This window comes from Podarcis bocagei (genome assembly GCF_964188305.1).
Source record: "Podarcis bocagei genome assembly, chromosome: 3".
Classification (NCBI taxonomy): Eukaryota; Metazoa; Chordata; class Lepidosauria; order Squamata; family Lacertidae; genus Podarcis; species Podarcis bocagei.
The window spans coordinates 70,927,636-70,950,334 of record NC_138127.1 but is presented as its reverse complement, the minus strand read 5'-3'; the positions used below and the strand labels follow the sequence as shown (position 1 = coordinate 70,950,334).

The 22,699-nt window shown below is 44.1% G+C and overlaps 1 long non-coding RNA gene across 1 annotated transcript in view; it reads left to right on the top strand.

Moving 5' to 3' along the window:
• Positions 1–22,699, top strand: part of LOC308583396 — a 443,390-nt gene that overhangs the window by 281,047 nt on the left and 139,644 nt on the right. The window lies entirely within an intron of this gene.

The following is a 22,699-nucleotide window of genomic DNA, read 5'->3' as shown; positions in this document are numbered from 1 at the left end:
GCTACTGCCAACTCTCAGACAACCAGATTACCATTTGCAAATTCAAACTGGGTTGACTTCTTCCTTTGGCATTATATATATATATATATATATATATATATATATATATATATATATATCAAAAGCACTTCATGTGATTCAACACCCCCCCCACCCCAAACTTCCCAGCAATGCTCAGTCATCTGGTGATGCTTCTAGGTCTAAAACTATTTTTTGAGATCTAGACGCACGAGTCATGAGCCATAATAACTGGCCTTCTTCCATCTGCTCCATTTGGTATCAATTTGTGCCTGGAAAAGAGCATTTCCAGCTCCCAGCTGTGCATGCCTGCCTGCCAGGGCAGTTCTGATTAGATTTGCAGCTGTGCTTAACTTTCCTCTGCTTGCATTAGACTCTTGTTCTAGGGCTGAAGGGAAAGGAGGAGGGTGCAAAGATACAAAGGCCTGTAAGGGAGGAGCAATTCCTAATGGGAGGAGTGCGCTTTATCTTAACCACTATTATTTCCCTCTTGGAAGTATTATTTCTATGTAATTCTTCTCATCTCGTCTTTGCTAATTGCTAGCTGGGGATAGATAGCTTTGTTGGGAACCCTTCTTCACACCAACAATGATTCTTTGCTCATCTAGACATTAGGTTGTTGTCCAGAACTTTGTAACACTGCAGAAAAGCCTGATTTATCAGCCTTCGCATTATAATATTGGGCTTCTCCTGGTCCTTGGAATATGGCAGATATTTCATCACATTCCTGGATTGTTTTTGGTTACACACTGAGATATATGAAATGTCAAATAATTGTTTTTAATAGACAAGCTGAATATAACGCTAGGTCCTTATAAATCAGCTATTGTAGGAAATACAGACTTTCTTGCAGTCATGAGAAGTAGTAATACAGAGGTTTGGAATTACCTCGAAGGGAAATCTCAGCAAGAAGATAGCAGACTGAAGAAAAACGAAAGTGGACAGTTCTGCTGCTAGTTTAAAGTGATTCAGGGACTGGCAAGGCACACTATAATAGCTTCTTAGTTAGCCACCACTGTTATAGTTAACATAATATAGTCCTCCTTGTTGGGTAGACTTCTTGTTTGAAGGAAGGATGCTGCTGATTGATGAGACCTTATTCAGGCAACCAACAGGAATCAATATTTGACTATTTTGGCTTCACATAATCTCTCATTCATCCAGTTTGAGCCTTCATCCAGCCTTTGAGTGCACCATGAACCTGTTGCTGGAACACAATGATTTGACATCAGAGTCAGCTGAAGGCAATTGGAAGAGGTAAGTTAATTTCCCATTTGGTAACTCTGAAAGGTAATGGTAGATCCCTAACAATAGACTGTAGGGTAACCATTGCTCCATGTTACTCTGCTATTGCTGTGTCTCATGTAAAATTATATTGTGTATGTGTGAAGGACACCAAGAGAGGTTGTATTGTCATATTAGTCCCATGAAATACGGAAGTTTTAATTGGGTAAAATGGAAAGGCCTCTAAATGTCTTGTCTGAATACTTGATGTAGTTTAGAATACAGCTACTAGGCTGCCAGCTGGGACTAGCCCTAGGAATCATATACCAGTTTTGAAACAGCACTAGCGGCTGATGAATTTACTGTAAGTGGGTGGCAACTGCAGAGGGCTTTTTCATCTGTGGCTCTGCAGCTGAGAAAAGCTCTTCCCAAGGAGGCTCAACTGGTTCCTACTCATTTCTTTTTGTGCCAGATTAAGATCTTTGCATTATCACAGGCCTTTAAAAACACTGCTTTGAGTTGTTTTGGCAAACTCTGCCCACTCTGGTATGCTATGGTTCTTGTTTGTTACTGATTTAATGGGTTTTTAAAAACTTACATCAGTTTTATGCTTGCACTTGCTGTCCTGGGAATGTGCAGCTAATATACCTATTCTTGATATTTATCATTACTTTTTACATGATTGCAGAACTGACAAGAAACGTGTTGATCCCATTTACTGTATAATGGATTTCTGTATGAATAGCCACAGTCCAAGTGACTGCCAAATTTTATCTTAAGGTAAGGCAACGAAGGTCTGAATCAGCAGCTTCCTTTTCATTTTTGCATGATGAGTTTTGTACGATTCAGAGGTCTGAGTGTGTAAGTCAGAGAGAAAGATGAAGGCAACACCATCCTCTCAGCTAAATGCAGCACTGGGCTGTGCACCAGCAGCACGACTGGGATTTCCCTTTTTCAGTACTGCCAACAAACATCTACCCACCTTCTAAGAGCTGGCACATGCCTTGGTAACTGCTCTGGAGGGGACCATAGGAAGCTGATTATTGGTCCTTCTAGTATAGATATGGGGAACCTTTGGCCCTCCAGATGTTGCTGAACAAGCATGGTCAAGGATGATGGAAGGTGTAGTTCTGCAACATCTGGAGGGCCAAAGGTTTCCCACCCCTGATCTAGTTGGGTATTGTTGATAATGACTGGCAACAGCTCTCCTCTCCAGAATTTCAATCAGGACACTTTCCATGCCCTCAACAACTATGTGGTGGGATATTTGCAGTATCCTTTCTTAAGCTTATAGAGATATCACTAGCAATCCAGAGAATGGGAGTGAATAGCAGGGAATTAAGACTGCCTGCTTAAAAATAAGAGTACAATGCACTCTTAAAACTTACTAACACCACTTTTACTGGACACTTTTGGAAGACACAGTATGGGGCCAGAAAATGGACAGTTGGTCTGACTAAATATTAATCCTTGATTAATTGTTATAAAACCATTAATATCCTGACTTTTGGCCCTAAAAAGAGTAACTCCCAATGCAACTTTCACTTATAATTAAAATATTGACCAATACAGCCATCAAAAACAAACAGAACACATTTACAATGATCCATGTAGCAGAGAAAAATTCAGCACAACTCAAATACGTAGTAAAATAAAATGGTTTTGACAGAATGTCTAAGTCATAATCTGTCTTTGCTTGCTCTTTCCACAGAATTTCAAATTGTTAAACTATGAGATGTTTTCTAGAAGCTACCTTGTGCCCCTTTTAAATATCTGTTATGAATGCAAATTGTATTGACACATCCTGGGAAGAAAGAAAGGACACACACACACAAACATTTGATTAACCCTAAGTCAACATTATGATCCAAGAATCTGATTTTGCTTTTGCGATAAATTCAGGAAATAATTTTTTTATCAAATCCACCGATATCAAGAAAAAATGAACAATCACAAGCAAAATCAGGAATTTGTCCCAAAGATCAGGGTCACAGCAGGACAGCTCAGCACATTTCCAGGAAATGGCTGGTATAGAGATCAGTACCTTAGCAGCAGTGAGCTGCAGATATAATAGGAATGGGGGGTTTAGAGATCTGGTGCTGTATTTCAGAAGATTAGAATTAAAGATTGCAAGGGCAGGTCCAAGGCTTTTCACCACAAATCTCTGCCCCCACCGAGCTCTGAAATTTCTTATAGGTTTTACAAGCCAGGCAAGAGTTATGTGCTTCTGGTGGCACTTTCCTAATCTCCCTTGCTGTCCACCCTCACAAGTGGAGAACCATTTAGCAATAAGGAATAAATTTTAGTTCCTGGACATGCTAAAACCACAGACTCTTGGAGAAATGCATACATGTCTCCTTTCAAACTGAGCCACTATTTATTCCTCAAGACCAAGAGACACTTTCCACACAGTAAAGCAGCTCCTTGTGATCTTTTCAGCTTCCTTGCAGCAGCTTGCTCTCTCTCTCCCCCCCCCCCCGCTGTATTAATGAAATTATGTCAGCTTGGGAAGCAGGACTTTTACATGTACTGTAACCATTACCTCTTTTTCCCTCTTCACCATTTCCACACCTAACTCTATATCAGTTGCACTGCATCTCATTTCCACAGCTGCCGTTGCCTTGAGCTATACACAGGTGGATGTGTGCTTTTCCTACATGCTCAAAAAAATGATTCCACCCAAATGATGTTTACACTTGATTTTAGCCAAAAGGCCAAGAAGCCAAAACAATTTTTACAAGTGAATGCATTATTCCTGATTAGAATTACATCATTCTAATATGGGAATCACATGGTTGCCATATGAGATGATGAAAGGCTAATCAGCAAGGATGTTTCCCTTTAACCTTTCTTTTAGAGATATATTGGGAGAGCACACAAACACACACCACAAAGTGATGACAGCTCTGAAACAGAGGTGTAGTGAAAACGATTTGCTGAAGGAAGGGCCACTTCACACTTACTGCATTGTCTATACTGAAAGCACTTGTATACAAAAAGTGTACATTTATCAGTGTGTAAATGCACTGTGAATAAGCACTGGGGAGCGGAGGCCACAATTATGTCCCCCTGGTGCTTATTCCCCAGTGTTTAAGAATACATGCCTGCTAGTCATACTTTATTCCCCAAACACAACTGTGTCAAGTGTGAAGTGGCTGAGGCAGGACTTGACCTGCAGTACAGTGGTGCCTCGCAAGACGAAATTAATCCGTTCTGCGAGTTTTTTCGTCTAGCAAATTTTTCGTTTTGCGAAGCATGGTGTCGGAAAAGTTTTGGAAAAGCTTCAAAAATCACCAAAAACCTCAAAAAAGGCTACCACACCGCGTTCTATGAGTTGCTCCTCGAAGTCAAGTCGCAACTGTATTAACGGTGTTAAGAAAAAGGAAACAAACTTGCAAGACGTTTTCGTCTTGCGAAGCAAGCCCATAGGAAAAATCGTCTTGCGAAGCAGCTCAAAAACCGCAAAACTCTAGCGAGTTTTTCGTCTTGCGAGGCATTCGTCTTGCGGGGCACCACTGTATATAGTGGTATGTATGTTGTATGTGTTGACGTAACCTGGTACAAGAGCAGCTCTTGGCTTATTTTATCTGGTGACTGATCAGAGGGCAATAGACTGGCATATTACACACAGTCGTTCTGTGCTATAAATTTCTTCGAAAGCAAAACTAGAACTGATGCGGGAGATCCTAAACAAGAACTCTGGAGCTTTTTAAAACGGGCAACCACAGTGGGAGTGGCACGGGAGGGGATTTCAAGAAGGCAAAGCATGAGGTTTAGCTATACTTCCGCAGGTGCCATGGTTACAGCCCAAATAGTGCGCCCCCCCTTCCCTATGGCTGTTATTCGCATTAAACGCACACACATATATTGGATCTCCAGCAGCCAGTGTGTTCATTGTTCCACACCCCATAATCTAGCCCCTGCCTATACAGGCCAAGATGCCTCGTCCCCGATACCCTGTTCTGGAAAAAGTTCAGACTCTACCCCGCACCCTATTCCTTCGCTTCCAGACAGGGGTCACCTCCCGAGCCCTGACAGCCGCGGAGCGACGGGAGATTCATCCCAGATCTCTCGACTGCTCGGCGCGGTCTGTTTCTTAGGAGCAGAGCGGGTGTGTTGGAAGCCGGACCCCCCCCCCCATATCTATGGTGTGTTTCTTTGACGAGCTAATGGCAACATGTGCAGTTCGGGAGATGGAGGAACAAAAATATGGTCTCTGAATGCGCGCGCGCGCCCAGGTTCTCTGGACGAGTTGCCACAGGTACCTGGGGGGGGGGGCAAGCGTGATAACAAAGACATGTCTCGCCTGCCCCCCCCCAACTCCTTCTCCTCGCTCATTATAATGTGGGAGAAACCGAGCAGAAACGCGTTTTACAACAGCAGCGGCACAAAACGTCTATATGCCAAACGAAACGAAATCCCGCTCGCAAGCCGGCGTTATCTTTCCGGCATGGGCGGGAGCGCCTTCGCCACCTGCCTCCTCCTGACACACACACACACTCAATCCACCGCCTCCTTCCCCCCGCCCGCCGCCTTTGTAAATCCGGCTCGCGCGAAGCCAGCGGCACCTTTCCCAGAGCAGCTGCTTCCCGCGCGCGCGCGCCCGGCCCCTCCTCTTCCCGCCCACCTGGGAGACGGACAGACTCCCTCTCTCCTCGCCTCCGCCGGCTGCTGGTGCGGACTCGCGACTCTGCACGTAGCGAATGGAGGCGGGCTCCTCCTCCTCCTCCTCCGGCGCGCATGGAAACTGCTGCGCCGCGTGTGGCGGACCCCACCCCCCTCTATCCCCCCTATTCAGTTTCCGACGCACCATCAAGGGCTGCGTGTGAGACCGCGAGCAGGCGGGGCTCTTCCTCCGTCTCCTCCTGCCACATACGCGCCGGCTGCGCCTTTGCTCTTTCTGTTCTTTGGCGCTGCCTTGAAGGGTTTGATCTTCGCTGCCTGCCGAGGGAGGGGAGTTTGGAGGTCATTTCGCTTTCCTCTCCTTCAGAGGTTCAGTGCCCGCCATGAAGGACTCCGGGTGGGTTGGTCGAGGTCAAGCACAGACCAGCACAAAGGACCGGCCGTTTATTTCTAAGGCAAGGTGTTGCCTTATATTTTAGAGTGAATTGTTCGTTTAACGCAGATCAATTAGCCTTTTGGCATATCCCCGCCTACAATTAACTGTCTCGCCTCCTCCCCCCCCCCAAAGAAAATCCTGGGAACTGTAGTTCCTGAAGGGTGCTGAGTATTGTTGCTCTGTGAGGGATAAATTATAGTTCCCAAGACCTCACGCCACACATTTATTGATTATACAGCAGGGTTTGTTTGGCAGGGTGGCAGAAATTGATCCTTCGTTACAGTCAGTGCTGTTGAAGTGGTTTTCTGTTCTGTGGTTGGGAAGCACCTAACCAGGGGTGCCAACTTGAATAAAATATTGGGGGGGGGGGAGGTAAGCCCTGCCCTACATAATCAATCACATTACATGGCACACACACAGCATTTGAATGGCAATGTCCAACTTTACACCCATATCCATTTATCTGGGTGTAAGCTCTATTGAACTTAATGGGACTTCCTTATGATTAGACAGGTACAGGATTGAACTATAATTGTACAAAGGCTTGTGAAAGTTCCCTCCCAAATCACAAACTTTTCTTGAAACCCCCTGCAAGTGCATTGTTAAATGCTCTTGAAGTACTGAATACCTGCCATAGGGATGAACGTGAAGTGGACTGGAACTTCTTATCATAGGGATAGGGTTTTATTACTGATCATTTCTATAAAACAAGGAAGCATCTTGTGGCACCTTAAAGACTAAGAAATGGATTGATTCATGAGATACATATTATAATTTCTATAGGACTTACTGGTGTGCCTGGGGTACTCAAAAAGGCTATACTGACAATGGACAGACATTTCTCCTGGAAATGGTTTTACAATGACATTAAATGAATATACTGTGCAGAATGATTCTGGTTATAGCATGCCTTCAGTTTGTGGGAACTAGAAAGTCTTCTTACCAGAGTTACCTAATTTTAAAATATATTATTTTAGCATATGACATCAGCATAGAATTTCATACACTGCATAGACTGCAGCTGCACAATAATACATATTTTTAAGATTTATGATTAGGCAAATGTAGACTGGACTCTCTCTCTCTCTCTCTCTCTCTCTCTCACACACACACACACACACACACACACACAAAACCACCTGGCACCAGAGAGTATTAGGTCTATTTCAAAAACAAAATAATAATGAGAAATACCTTGATCATTTAGTGGCAATTTCTTTGTACTAGAAATATTTATGGCAAGCTACTTAGTAACCAAACTTATGTAGAATAAATGAGTTGAGGAAGGGGCAACTTACAGCTCAGTGATAGTTTGGTATGGATGGTGCACAGCTTTCTGTTAGCATTCCTGATAGTCACAGCTTCCCATGGGTAAAGAGATGTCTGAATAAGTCATGGCAAGAATGCTGATGTGGGGGCATTATGGTGCTGTGGTAGTATGCTAGTTTTTGTTCTAGCCAAACCTGTTTTCATAGCCATGTCCCTGCTCCACACCCTCTTTCCTATCTGGCTTGGCAACCAGAGTACCAGGTGATGCCTCTCAGAAGGTTAAATTTGGTCTAGTCTACCAGTTGGTGCACCCTTGATATGCTAGACAGCTATCACCTGATCATTAAGACGGCGCAAAATGATACAGCCAGCTCTATCTTTCCTTGCCATTCATATCAGAAAAGGCAGTGCAGGTCCTGTACTGTATGATAGTAAGGTAGCCTGGCTTCATTTCCTCCTGTTCTTAGAGAAAGAATGCTAAAATGTGATGGGGACAGGCGAAAGAACTGATTCGAACAATTTTTTTCCAGGAGGAAAAAAGGAAAGGGAAGAAAACGATCTCTGAAGTTAAAAAAGATGTTTGAGTTTTTTGCTGAACTGGGGCAAATTGCTGGTGTGACCCATGCCATCTGAGATGGGGGTGAAGACCTCTCTAGGGAACTCCTGATGTTTCCCTCTTTGAAACACTTGATACCTGGTGTGATCCGATCTGTTCCAAAAAGAAAATGTTTCCGCTCTGAAAAATCTTTATGAGCTCACGGATTTGTCCTTTCCAGCAAGGCAGTCTTCATAATAGCCAGGAAAAGCTAAGGCACAGGGAATTCCACTGGAGTCAAGGGAGTAAACCTCAGCCTCCCCGTTCAGTAAAACAATGGAATGCATGTGTCTCGTGACACCACCGTTCTGATCCTGGACTATATCGGCCATATATTTAACTGAATGTCTTACATTGTTAATCAGAAACATACAATTTTGGAGACCCAGTGGTGCATCATTATGGTCAGATGTTCTAGGGCAAGACATAATTTACACACAGATACAAACATTTACGGACTTTGCGGTGATGGAATAGCAGGGCTGCTGTACCTGATTGTATTGCTGCCTTTTCCTCTTCGTAAAACATGTTTGTACCTATGCATTTCCAACATATGCAGATGGGTCCAAACTATCCTATCAAATTAGTAAATATATAGCTTGGCATGTCACAAAGTTTGTTACTGTAGTTCTGGGCAAAGTGAACCGATGTTTCAGCCCAGTCTGAAACAGGTTCACTTGGAAGTAATTTTGATAGAACTTCCAAGTAAGTATGTTTAGATGGTCAGCCTCTGACCTTCCCAGGTTGTCACTTTCCAGATAAACGCTTAACATTCATATAGCACACTTCAGGCAGGGTTAATGTGTGGCACACCCACTATGCCATGACTATATGCAGTAATCCTGTAAAGCAGGCCAGTATTTTATCCTCATATTGCAAATGAGAAACTGAGGATGAGAGAATAATGTCTCTAGCGACTTCCTGGCTCACAGCTCACTCACTCCATTAACCACTATGTGACACCAGCTTTCATTGTACACTCTGTGAGCAGATGGGGGTGTGGTGTGGTGGGGAACCCATGATGAGCATCAACGACAATGCCTCTCCCCTTGTAGCAAGGCTTTGCCATTTTGTGAACTTTAAATGCCTATATATGGTTCTTCAATTCTACTGTCTGAAAACAAAATAAAAAAGTGGTGCAAAAGCTGTCCCCACAACAAGACTCTTCCTCCCACTGGAAGCATGGCTTACCACAAAGCTTAATAAGAGCCCTGCTGGATCAAGCCAATGGCCCATCTACTCCAGCATCCTGTTCTCACAGTGGCCAATTGGATGCCTGGATAGCTCAGTTGGTTAGAGCATGGTGCTGATAATGCCAAGGTTGCAGGTTTGATCCCCATATAGGGCAGCTGCATATTCCTGCACTGCAGGGAGTTGGACCAGATGATGGGGTCCCTTCCAACACTATGATTTTATGATATAGAGCAAAAAATATGAAGTATGGGAAACTTGTAAGCAGGGCAACAGCACCCTTCCCAATCCTTTGCATTGTACATGGCAAGCAATAAACCCCCCCATTTTTTAGCACCAGGAAAAGCCTGCCAGTATTGCACGTGGGATGTATTATTTGTACCCAGTAAGGTCTCTTTTTTGCTACTATTTCTGAATTCCGTAGCACATGTTAAGCTTTAGCAATATACACCTATTTTTAAAAGGATGCACAAAAGGCATTGCAGAGAGATACTTTGCTTTCATTCGCTGTTTTCATTTCTTCCGAATCCTCTGAGAATCAGCCTGTATGGCTCTGTGATCCAAGGTCTTCTGGCAAGCTTGGACAAGAGATGAAGGAAGGAAGAGGAAAATGCCACACTGCAGATTGTGAGCAGCAGCGTAGGCACTCAGACACAGCATTAGATTATTTACTCTTAACAACCTGCAAGGGAACAATCTGCATGAGACTGCAATGGTATCAGCCCTCAGTGGCCAATGAGGTACCAGAGAAATGTGGAGTGATCACAGACAAAGCCAGGAGAAGGAGGAGGAGTGCCCTAAAGCCCTGACCGAATTCTGGCAGCCCCAGACACACTGTTAGACTGCCCGTGGGAGGTGCTGTGAATGTGCAGAAAATTTGGCTACATAATATCCTATAAGTGGACGATTTAACTAATACACAAATGACTTTATGGCCCTGAGAATGAGCAGATTTATCATGATCTTGACAGCTTCGGGGCAATAATGTGCTGCTCTGAGACAGAGGAAGATTGAGAAAAGTTGAACTAGCTCAGTGCCTAGGAAATGGAATTGGACTTAGCTGTTGATCTTACTAATGCCTTGTTCCCACTCAGACCCTGACTGTGATTAGCTAGTGTTGGTGCACCCAAGTCATGGATTTTTCAGACAGGCAAGCCCCGCCCCACATAATGAATCACAAGATGCGGTGCACACACACCATTTGGCTGGCAATGCCCACCAACTTGGGGTGGTGGTGGTCCTGGCCCCCTTAAGTATTTTATTGGGGTGGGCCAAAGGGACCCCAGCCTCTAGTAAAATGGTATGCAACCATTCTGTTGGTGAGAGGTGAACACCCCTTCCACAGTGTGAACTGAATAGCTGCTGGATCACTTCCACCTAATCCAGTATCTCTAGCCATGGCCAGACAGATGACACTATCCCAAGCAGGGCACCATGGCAATAGCTGTTCCCTGTTGTTTGCTCCTAGATTGTAACAAGTGGGATTTGCGGGGTGGGGTGGGAGGGACAAGCTGCTGTGTAATATATTCCTGTTCAGGGTTCCAACCAGACAACCAATCCACCACCAACCAAACCTTTTGCTGGAGACCACAGGAAGGAAGAGTTCTAGTGTGCTCGGATCCTGATTGGGGCTGTCTGACAGGCATCTGGTTGGCCACTGTGAGAAAAGGCTGCTAGACTAGACGGCTATTAGCTTGATCCTGCAGCACCTTCTTATATTTCAGTGGTACCTCGGGTTACAGATTCTTCAGGTTACAGAATCCGCTAACTCAGAAATAGTTGGGTTAAGAACTTTGCTTCAGGGTGAGAACAGAAATTGTGTGGCAGCAGCGGAAGGCCCCATTAGCTAAAGTGGTACCTCAGGTTAAGAACAGTTTCAGGTTAAGAACAGACCTCCAGAATGAATTAAGTTCTTAACCCGAGGTACCACTGTATTATGTTATGTTCATACCATCTTCCAGGATACTGCAGACCTGTGGATTCCCTTCAACTTGCTGATAACTCCTTCTTGTGCATTGATAGGTTGGGCTATATAAAGATCTGTGATTGGCAAACGGAGCTTGCTATTAGCATATAGGATAAAAGGTAATGCTGTAGCTCAGTGGTAGAACTTGACCTTCTTTCTATGAAAAAGTCCCCAGGTCTTAGCTAGGTCTTAGCTACTTGAATTGGAAAAAGGCCTTTTGCCCCAGAGCCTGTGGGGAGCTGCAGCTAAGCAGAATAGGCAGTACAGGGTCAGCCCATGGCCTGATGTGCTAAAAGGTAGTGTTGACAAGTAATCACTGCTGTAGTGCATGTGGAAGTCCCACTCTTAGGTATCTTAGCAAATCATTGTCCATAGATCTTTTCTCCATGTGTACACCTAACCCTTTAAAAAACAATGCCACCTAGTGGCAATTATCACAATGAAGACACACCTCTTTGCTGTGGCTTCTGACCCAGAGACATATATTTATAGGACCTGGCTTATTTATGTGATTGTAAGTGGTTTTAAACTGTTTTTAGCATTGTGTTTTAATTGTTGTAACCCACAGTGGGATCTTAGGATGAAGGATAGTAACTAATTATAATTAATTATCATCAACATCTTGTGATCATGAGACCCATCCATGGTCAGGGAACCCAAACCAGTGGTGCAGCTACCTGCTCGGGCGCCCGGGGAAGTGTGCATATGGGGGCAGGGCTAGTCACCACGGGGATTGGGCTAGCTGCCATGGGGCGGGGCGAGCTGCCCACCAGGTGGGGTGGGGTGCGCAGGGCAGGGGCCAGCCACCTCCCCCTCAGCTGGAGGGGGGCTGCAGCCAGGAGGGAGGCAGTGGTTGGAGTGCCCTGCAGACCGCGCTCCACATGTGTCCCACACTGCATTTTCAGGCAGCGCTGGGCCTGTCCGCTAGAGGGCGCCCTGCAGCCCCAGTGCCACCTGTGGCACCCCACCCCCTTCCTCTGCTACTGACCCAAACATTTGGAAGGGAGCATGAGGTTCTTGAGTCTCTCTCACTGAGAGTTAAAGTACATCTTGCAACCCACAGCAGATGAAAGCTGTTTGGTGTAGGGAATCCCCTGTGGGGGGACCTCATTGTGTTGGGAGAGGAGAACACAACATGCTTGCCTTAGTGCTTTAGTTCCTCTGCATTCAGGACAATGTGCAGACTCAGGGGGCTTGATCCTCATGCTGAGTGCTGCTTTATCAGAGGCAAGGTTTCCCGCATGGAAAGTACTTCTGAGTAGGAAATGGCAGTTTAGTAGCCCATTTTTGAAGTTTGTCATTGAAAATTTGCACTTTGAACAGGCATTTTGTAGACCATTATTTCTGAATGAAAACGTTTTGAGGACAGGATGTTGCCCATGTTAATATTTGCTGCCTGTGCTCTTCACAATCACCTCAGGGAGGCTGGAATTACAACATGTTAGCTGACAACAACCAGAGATGCTAAATCTGGCATTGTGCTTTGTTTTTCACATATACTCAGCAAGCTGAGGCACATACCCAGTTCGGAGCCAGAAGGTGTGGAGTGGGCAGGCAGTGGCTACATTGCAAAATCAACGAGAAGGATCGGTAGCGCTTCTGCATCACATTCCAGTTTAGACTTTCTTCATTGAGTGTGCATGTTGTTACTACAAGAGAGTGAGAAGGATGGTGAAAACATATAATGAATGTGCACCATTATGATTTTTTTGTGTCGAATCATGTATTTATCTATTTGCAGATGTTGTCTTGACTTGTGTATCTCTTGGTTCTTGGAGAGGCAGCAGTTTCACATATGTTGTTGTTGTTATTCCATTCATGAACAGGCAGCTCTTGAAGAAAGAGGAGAGAGGCCACTGTCACAAAGGCCCAGTTTTCTGGACATTTTTAATCTGGGGTTTTTAATGTAGAAGTATCACTATTTTGAAGGAAAAAAATCTAGGCTCTTTTTGTAAGGTTGTATTTAATTCTCTTGATCCACTCTCTCTCCCAATTTTGAATTTTGGTGAAAATTCATTAAAAGCAATATTCTCTCCAAATGTAATGGAGCTGTATCTTCCAAGTTTTCGGGAAAAAAGCATAATCCTCGTACACATGCACATTTGGCTGAAAAATCATTAAAATACCACTCCAAACTGGAGGACATGTCCCCAACCTTGTTTCAGACTTATATTCTGTTATGTTTACATCTGAGGTGATACGTAGCTGAAATTCTGCTGAAGACCAATAATGTTCTCACATGTAAGGAAAAAGGGAGAACATTTGCACCCTCAGAATTAGAAATTATTAATTCTAATAGTCAATTCCAGTTATAGACAACCGATAACCATGCAGCTTCAGTCAACAATGGAATGGTGTTCAGTGACATTTAATCACACCACTGCTCACACCATGTAGGTGCCAGCCAGCTTTATGATCTCATGCACAATTGCACAGTCTAAAAGTTGAAATCTCACCGTATGATATTGAGATTCAGTATGCCACTACCACTTGCCTGTAAATGTGGGAATAGCCCCAGGCTGTTATCTCATGAGTGAACTTGATTGTTACAGAACTTTGTATATATGTATACGTAGTGGAAGATGTAGCCACAGCTCCACAAGAGGAAATGTTCAGCAATGGGTTGTAGGAGTGGTTGCTAGATCCTTGTTAGGAAGAAGCTGTTTCCACCTTAATTCCTATGACAGCTGCTTAGCTGTCATAAAAGGAAGACGGAAACACCAGTCAGTCTCCAACTTTCCTTTGATGGATGACAAGGAGATTTACCTAAGCTTGTACATGACAGTTTACCAACCACATCATTTCACAAGGTATCATAAATGTCTGTTTGACATAGATTGGGTTTGAGGCTATTGTTAGGAAGGGAACAGATCTGAAGTAATCAGCAAGGTTCTTTGAAGATTTCTACAACCTGATGTTGGTGGGTATTTTTGATCACTATGCCAAGTGGGATTAACCATCAGGCTCCCTGAAAACTGAGACAAATTTATTACAGAGGCAGTAGGATTCTGTGCCCCTTAGAGCAAAAGCCAAGTCCTGAAATACCTTTTGACTTTTACCACTGTCAATTTGCCTGATCATAGCCTGGTTTTTTTTGTAGCCTATGAATCACTTTGGCAGGGCAAAATTCAGTCGTGACTCTAAAAGAAAACAAAGTTACAATGTAAACTGCACGTATTGAATGTACATGCCGCCACCCCCAGCCAACATGACTTCTTTAGCAACTCCTGCCTGTTTTCCTTGCACTTCATGATGCACCCAGCAATGCAGTTAGTCATCCAAAAATGTTAATGTGGGTCAGCATTTCTGGAGGTACCAGATGAACCTGCTTGGGTTTCTGTACCAGAGTACAAGTAAAATGTGAATGGGCTTTTTTAGTGCCAGGTTTATGAAAAATAATCTCATAATGCTTTGTAAAGAAACCACTAGCATGAAAAATTCAGCATAGAAGCATGGCATTAGGATCTCGGCTCTTGGAGGAAATGCACATATGATCCAAATGCATTGTGGCAATGAGATGTATGGCTGGAATTGTAATGCAAAAATGCCTGGAAGAAACAGGCAGGCACAAAGAGTTGTCTCCAGTGCTAGCCCTACTAAGAGTGGATCCATTGATGTTAATGAACATGGTTAATGTTAGTAATCTCAATGGGTTTACTCTGAGTAGAACTTAGCTGGAGAAACCACAATGTATATTTGTATCGGTACAAATGCATTGCAGCAGCATGGATGGCATTTGTTATTTCAAGCAGGCACAAATACGCCACCAAATAGTAAAGGATAACCCACTTTTAAAATCTGCATGGGAATCAATTAGCATTTTTGTGTGAATTCCTCAAAATAAACACATTTTTGCTTGCAGTTTTGACAACACATTTTTACAAGTAATTTCCTCTAACATAATGACTTTTTGTATGTTGTTTTCACTAACATACATTCTTTAACATGCACTTTTTGTGAGTACATGCAATTTGTAAACATCCTTTGGTTGGAGAACAATATTGCAAAATTTGGATATGTGTGAATTCTGAAGGATGGCTGTGCTTCAGTTTGAGAAAGTGTGAAGTGAGTAGGTACACTACCTTTAAACATGAACTGAATTTGTCTCACAATCCATAGGGTCAAATCTCTCTCTATCCTAATTATTGGCAAGTCAACAGGTTGGAAACTTTGTTTAGATTCCCACTTATCAGTTTGTATAATGTGCCTCTTTCTGTGGCTGACAGAAGGGACAGCGGCGTAGCGTGGGTTATCAGCACCCGGGGCAAGGCAAGTAATTTGCACCCCCTAACCTGGGGCAAGGCAATTAATTTGCGCCCCCTAACCCGGGGCAAGGCAAGTACAGTAATTTACTCTCCCAAGCAGCAGCAGCGAGGCTTCTCTTTCCCCCGCGCTCTCCTGGAGCTGCCTCTTTTCTTTCCTTTTTTCCCTTTATCCAAGGCTTTTCGCTTTCTCTCCTTAATTGATTCCTCCTCCACACCGCAGCGTTTCCTGGCTGCTTCCCCCCCTTCCCCTCTCTCTCCTCCTCGCTCTGCTTGCCTTGCCCTGCCCTGCCCTGCCTGAGGGCGCCCTGAGGAGACTCCGCTCTCCTTTTTGACCAGGCGAGGTGGAAAAGTCTCTTCCCGCCCCCTCGCCAGACTCCCTGCTCGGCTCGGCTCACTACCCAGGCGGCCAGTGGAGAGAGAGCCGCAATTACCATAAAGCTCCTCTCCCTCCGCTTCGCCAAGCTGTCAAAGCCCGGCGGCAGCGGCAGCAGCAGGTGCAGCCAGACCCCCGCCAGCCAGCCCGCCCGCCCGCCCGGCTTCCTCTCCTTTTTTTGCCCACGGCAGAAGGCTTCGCTCTCCCCCTTCCGCGACCTCCTCGCCAAGCCGAGCGAGCGCGGGCTCCCTAACCCGTGGATTTTAGTAGGGGCAGAGAGCTGCTAGTGCGAGCGCGCCCCCCGCCCATGTTGCGCCCGGTGCGGCCGGCCCCCCTGGCACCCCCCACGCTACGCCACTGAGAAGGGATCCCCTCAGTATACTTTTCTTTCTTTCTCCCTCAAACTATAGCAATTCATATTCTGGGGTCTTCAGTTTACTCCTTACTGCCAGGCAAGACTATGATTGTGACATGTGCATTTTGTGGAGCCATAGCCTCTCCTCCTAAAGTAAACAGAGGAGGGAGAAAGAAAGAAAAACAGCCAGGAAGCAAAGAGATCTTATGAGGGACAAAGACGGCATGACACAGAAGTTGCATGTGATATGGGGAAAGGGGCCATAAAATAAACAGGCCAAATGGTAAAGAGAGATAAAAAGTAAGGGAGCAGGTGAAAGGGACCTGATGAGATTATGAGTTCAAGAAAATCAGGTGTTTCTGGTCTACTGCCAAGCATCCAGGTGCTTGCTTATGACTATGGAAAAGAAGCTTTCCTAACTTTCTCATTGCTCTTGGACTTTAGACACCCCAGTGTTGTGAACGGAAACTAGACTTGGGTCATTTTGGAGCTTGAAAGTTTTGTGAGCGATTCATAGATTAGTATGGGCTGGGGCACACATGACGACTCCCCCAGAGAGTGCCTCTGAAAGAGGCAAGTCTGCGCCCAGGTTTGTGGTTGGGCAGGGCTCATGTGGAGGTATCCAATGTGTGTGAGGGAGTTCTGTGCTTTTTACCATCAAAAAAACTGCTCTAAGGAAGAGGGAAGGAGAAAAGTGACTTCCAGTTTGTCACAAGGCCAGCCTATCAGTTCTGCTTCAGATAGGAAGAACGAGTTTTTCCTTATATGAGTCCGATGGAGGGGAGAAGATTCTACATCTGACCCAGCTGCCATGAGCATGTTTCTATAATGGACTCATGGCTAAAATGAAGTATTTATGTGCCCTTAAAAGTGTCATTTGTCTCCAACCACCTTGATATTCAGATGGGGTCTCTGCTCTCTGCTACGGCATCCATATTCATCTGTTCAGATTGCAGGAATGTCCCAGGCAGCAAACGACATTGCGAGCAAAGCGCTTCATTGTGTGGTTAGCAGAAGCGACTGACCGCACAACACTCTCTTTACTTTTCCACTCAGCTGAACTGAGTGCATCCATTGTAAATTCTCCCTCCCTGGCCATCCTCCTGGGTTAATAAAGGTCATGGGTATGTGTGCAGACCATATGGTAATCAAGGGAAGCTGCTAGCAAATGTATCTCATTTTCACGGCCACCTGCAGATTAAAGGCCTGTGTGTCTCATGGACGGAACAACACCCAAGGGCCAAATTAGCTGTGGAGAGAATTTCCATGGGGAAATTTGCATGAAGAGCCATTTGACGGTGGTGGTGGGAAGCTCTTAGTCAGGTAACCACAGATGAAGTGAACAAGCCAAAAAAAGGCCCCACTAAGCAATACTGTGAGTATGGCGTGACTGAAAACAGAGTCCAGACTCATAACACTTCTTACAGGCCAAGTTGTTGAGTTGCTGTGGTGAGGCAGTGGCTTAGGCATATGGCTGGCATGAGGAAGGGACAATTGGTTGAGGAACCTCAAGCCCTACTCAAGTACTGGCGCAACAGTGTCAGCCCAGTGCTTTTCCTGGGCAGTGCCAGGATGAAGAATTGTGAAATTATCCTGTTGTGGGTTTGGAGGGCAGGCAGTAAGGCTATATGCCCAAGTCCCTTCTAATTCCAGGATCCAACCAGGATTCAATTGCTAGAATAGCCAGACAAGTTTCTTGGTAATGGCCTAAATATGGGTTGTTAAGGTTGCAAACAAAGTGGCTCTGTGCCACAGGCCAAAAGGGTGGCTCCTCTCCCTCAATTGTCTGTTAGTTAGAAAGATAAAAGCCAGAGGTGAGGTGTGTGGAAGCTAGAAGCAGAAGGAATGAGGCTGGGAAGCCAGAGAGACACAGCTATGCTTGATTTCTGCTTGAATCCAAGGCTGTGACTATAGGAGAAGCAATACTTTATCCAGGTGTTAATGCTGTGAGCCCCTCCATCTTGGCTTGGGTTGTATAGAAATCAGCTCCTGAACGCCGCAAACCTGGAAGTGAGTGTTTCGATTTGCGAACTTTTTTGGAAGCCAAACGTCCGACGCAGCTTCCGCGGTTTCCGCTTGAGTGCAGGAAGTTCCTGCAGCCAATCAGAAGCCGCACCTTGGCTTTCGAATGGTTCTGGGGGTTGAATGGATTAAGTTCAACAACCAAGGCACCACTGTACTTTGTTCTCATTGGTGTTCTTGGATAGTGGAGAAATAGCTTAAGATGAACAGAAAGAAGGTATTATTATCATTATATTTATTTAAATCCCACATTTCCCCCAGACAGGGACTTCGTTGGACATTTGTTCCTTATTTCCTCATGTCCTTAATATGATTTTTTTTTTAAGAAAGAAAGAAAGAAAGAAAGAAAGAAAGGTGTGATTTCTGTTGGTGGTATTGCATTCAATTCCTACTAAGAGTAGATCCATTGAAGTTCAGAAACATATCTAACTTAGATTCATTAATTCCTACTCTGAGTAGCACTTTGTTGAAAGACCACCCTGAATCTCTACTTTTTCTGAACTGGTTAAATATTCAAATGGAATCTTATTAAATTACGTAGACATTAACATGTTTTTAGGTGCCTTCTGTCCACTTAAATAGTAATTAATAATAATAATAATAATAATAATAATAATAATAATAATATCACAAATACAAAATTATTTTTCATAGAAGCCATATTTAGAATGACTTTCTATGAAAAATATGCTGTTAAACCCACACAATTATAATTACCCCCTTGTTGTCCAGTCCAAGTCTCCCTTCTACCTCCCTTACTGTTGTTTTAGACATGGGCCCATTAACCAAAGTACATTTTCACCTGAGGAACTCAGCAGACAGGTTTTCTCTCCTCATGCTCTGTGCCGAACTGATATTTAGGGTTGGGAAGGATTTTTTTTATTAAAAAAAACGAGGTCAAAAGCCTTGTGACCCTGTTTGGTGACCTTTCCTGTTTTTTTAAAATATTTTCTTGAAATATGTGGCATGGCTCATTTGCCTCAGCCATGTAGGTTTGTTGTTGTAAATTGATTCTTTGTCCTGCGAGCACAGGAGTTCTGTCTTGCTTGATGATATAGGCCAACCAGTCAGGAGGGTTTGTGTATAGAGGACCCTGCCTGACAGATGAGGCACCAGACTAAAACCACTCCAGGTGCTATTCAGGACTTTGATTAATTTGCCACCAGCATAGGGGTTTCTCCATACATTACTCTGCAGCAAACATATGCTTACAGCCATGGACCCCAAACCATTCCTGGCTCTGTAGTGTGATGCACGTGGACAAAACACAGCCTTTATCTCCATGAGTTTTGCAGCGTTCAGGTTCTTCACATATCTGAACACACTGTGTCTCATAACGATGGATGTTTTGCTAGTTTAAAAGAAGTCAGCCTAGAAGGGTGAAAGATAGTCAGCATGCAAAAATATCTTAAGCGCAGGTCACAAAACTGAGAAGGGAACATTGTACAAAAATGTGTGTAGCCCAGCAATGACCTAACCATGTATGAACACAGTCTAAGAACAAGAGAACACAGTCTAAGAACTGGAGCAGACAAAAGTCTAATCTAGTCTTGCATTCTGTTGCCACAGTGGCCAACCAGAAGCCCATAAGCAGCACATGACCACAATAGCCCTCTTCTGTTCGTATGCCCCAGCAACTGGTTGCAGTGACATGCTGCCTTTGATACTGGAGTTAAAATATTGTTAAGTGCTACCCCAATAGCCAAGTAGCGAGAGGTCCAGGAGTTCTGGCACTTACCAGGTTCGGTTTCCTTGGAATGAAGGAAAATGACGACTGTAGTGTCTTTAGGATATATGGTTTTATTGACACATATATGCAACCTGAGCAAAGGAAGGGAGATATCACAGCATTAGTACCCCAGCGGATCTTTCTTCCCCACTGGTTTCCAGTGAAGCCCTGAAGTCCAGCTTAGGTTCAGCACAGACCAAGAAATATATCTGTGTTTGCAGCTGCCGGCATCCAGCTTCCAGCTCTCTCTCGCAACTCTGTGTATTATTCTCCTATGTACCAGCCAAGTGAGGGAAGATTGGTTAAAGGCCCATCCATTTGTTCAATGGCACACAGCAACTTATTTAGATATGTTAAATTGTGGTACTTAATTAGCAGCCAAAACCACTAACTTGACAAAGGAACTGGTTTGGGAAGTTTCCTCTTATCCATTCTACACTCACAGATACAGGATCCCAAGAACAGGAAGGGATCTAGGTTATCATCCAGACTGACCCCACAACTCATAACAGTATAGTTCTTATGGCTAGTAGTCATTGATAGCTTTAACCTACACCAGTGTGGTGTAGTGGTTAAGAGTGGTAGTCTCATAATCTGGGGAACCGGGTTCGCGTCTCCGCTCCTCCACATGCAGCTGCTGGGTGACCTTGGGCCAGTCACACTTCTTTGAAGTCTCTCAGCCCCACTCACCTCACAGAGTGTTTGTTGTGGGGGAGGAAGGGAAAGGAGAATGTTAGCCGCTTTGAGACTCCTGAAGGGAAGTGAAAGGCGGGATATCAAATCCAAACTACTACTACTACTACTACTACTACTACTCTTCTTCTTCTTCTTCTTCTTCTTCTTCTTCTTCTTCTTCTTCTTCTTCTTCTCAATGAATTTGTCTTTTAAACCACACAAGTTGGTGGCAATTTTGCTGTAGCAAATTTCATGTTTCGACTATGTGCTGTGTGAAGTATTACTTCCTTTGGTCTGTCCTGAGTCTCCTACCATTCAGCTTCATTGGATTACTCTGGGTTCTAGCATTATTTGGGGTGGGGGGGAGCAGAGTACACCTTTATCATATTCTGTTTAACTCATATTTTTTCTAGACTAAAAAGCCCTAAGCATTGTAACTTTTCTTCAAAGGGGAGTTGCTCCAACCCCATTTTTGATTGTCCTTTTCTATACCTTTCCCAGCTCTACAAACACAGTAATCCAAGTGCAACTGCACCATAGATTTGTATAGTGGTATTATCATAGATGCAATTTTATTTTCAATTTCTTTCCCAGTAATCCCCAACACAGAATACATATTTTCCCCAGCATCTTGCATCTCTGTGCCAGCTCTTAAACACAAACTAACATAGTGTTTTTTCTACAGAACTCATGGTCAATAGGAGCTGGTAGACCTCAAATAATCTAGTTATAAGAAACGGTGACTAAGGATGAGGTCTACCAAGCAGGAAGACTCCAGTTGCCAAGCTAAGCAGAAATTATACATGGTGTAATTTATATTGCCCAGCACTATAAGCAGAAAAGAATAGAACTGCCATCTAGATTTCTGCACTAATCCTTCCTCCATCCAAATGATGCAATCAGAAAACCCAACTTCTGTGGTGGGAATATATCCCGTCATTTGGGCAGATCTTCGTTTTTGAATTTGGAATGTTTTCTTTTGGTTTTGAAGTTTTGATTTTGCAGATGTTTTGGAATTATTTCCTGAGACTGGAAATAACAGAAGAGAAAGAAAGAAAGAAAGATCCACATATCACTGGCAGGCAGTAATAGCTCCTTCTGCATCAAGGTCTTGGATATGTTCATTCGGTGCACTTGAAATTTCTAAGCCACACAGTGCTTGTATCTAGCCCTGCTCCTCCCACGTGTCCATCCAAAACCCATGAAGAGCACTGGGTTGCATACTCCTGATGACATAGTCCGTATATTAGAAGTGCCAAAAATTAAAATGTTATTGTAGTAAGAAATGCTGCCGCACAGTTTGTGCATTATTTCCCCAGGCACTGCTTTCTGTACACTGGCAAGACTAAATGCTTTCCCCTCCACAGTGACCACAGGTAGATGGGGGCAGGGGGAGATACCCAGCCAGATGGGCGGGGTATAAATAATAATAATAATAATAATAATAATAATAATAATAATAATAATGGATACTTGCAAACTCCTTATCAAGCTCGCCTGTGTGCCTATAATCAGGGAGTACCAGATTCACTGGATCATATTCTTTTGGACTGCCCCTTGCACAGCAGACTCCGCAAACAGATGCTGAGCAAGATATTGGACCTGTGACCCACGGCTCTGAGAGAAAGCCAAATGAGGTTCCTCCTAGTGGACAGGGACAAGGACGTTACTGCCTCAGTGGCTTCCTTTTTAATCTCCATCTTACCCAAAAGGGTTCTTAATGAATCATCCCTCTAGGGAATAGACAGGGTGAAGCAGAACAATTGAGTACCTTGTGATCCTCAACAGCCTCACTCCTGTCCCCTTTAAATTTATCCTAGTGTTTTGAAATGTTTTAACTTGTAATGCCCAATAAAGGTATTTATTTGCTTTCGGTACATCTGGTTTGGTGGCTTAGCACATAATCAGGAGGATGAAAAAACATCTATGCAGATGTACCTTAGATGCTTAGGATAGAG